At 46.8% G+C, this 611-nt stretch overlaps 1 protein-coding gene across 1 annotated transcript in view; it reads left to right on the plus strand.

The window, feature by feature from the left end:
• The window catches only part of LOC105005052 (leukocyte immunoglobulin-like receptor subfamily A member 6), a 13,294-nt gene that overhangs the window by 10,998 nt on the left and 1,685 nt on the right, over positions 1 to 611 (plus strand). The window lies entirely within an intron of this gene.

The raw sequence follows: 611 nt of genomic DNA on the forward strand, positions 1-611 counted from the left end.
GCAAACATTGGCCCAATAAGTGAAAAACCCTTCACCAATACAATTTCTAATCAATCTTTTAACTACTCCAAAGAATCTGTGTTTAGACAGTTTAGAACATCTCCTGCCTCTCACAGTTGGGAGGCTCTGAACAATCACATGTGGCCAGAAAAACCTATTCAGGCAGGCTAGAGGATTTCAAAAGGAGTTTGTAGGTTGAAACACTGTCACACCCAGGAATTATTAACTGGAGCTGTAAGCTAACTCTTTTTTCAGAGAGAGGTAGTGGGGGACAGCCCCCCGTAAAGTCAGAGGTGTAGGTGAAAGCATAAAGCAGAAAGTAGGCAGACTGGTTTTGGGGGTAGATGCTCGAGAATTTCCAGGGAGACCCCTGAGGCTTGATCCCGCCTTTGCGTATGCCAAGCCTCCTTCCTCATGACCTTTGCCATGGGTGGAGCTTGCTCCCCACAGGTATGTATCCAAAGAAGAAGCCAGGACCTCAGAGACGTATCTGCACTCCTGTGTTCTGCAGTGTTGTTCCCAGTAGCAGGATACGGCCACAACCTGGATGTGTGTCGATAGATAAATGCACAAAGAAAATGCCAGACACACACACACACACACACACACAA

The sequence above is a fragment of the Bison bison genome, unplaced genomic scaffold (assembly GCF_000754665.1).
Source record: "Bison bison bison isolate TAMUID 2011002044 unplaced genomic scaffold, Bison_UMD1.0 scf7180017858345, whole genome shotgun sequence".
NCBI lineage: Eukaryota > Metazoa > Chordata > Mammalia > Artiodactyla > Bovidae > Bison > Bison bison.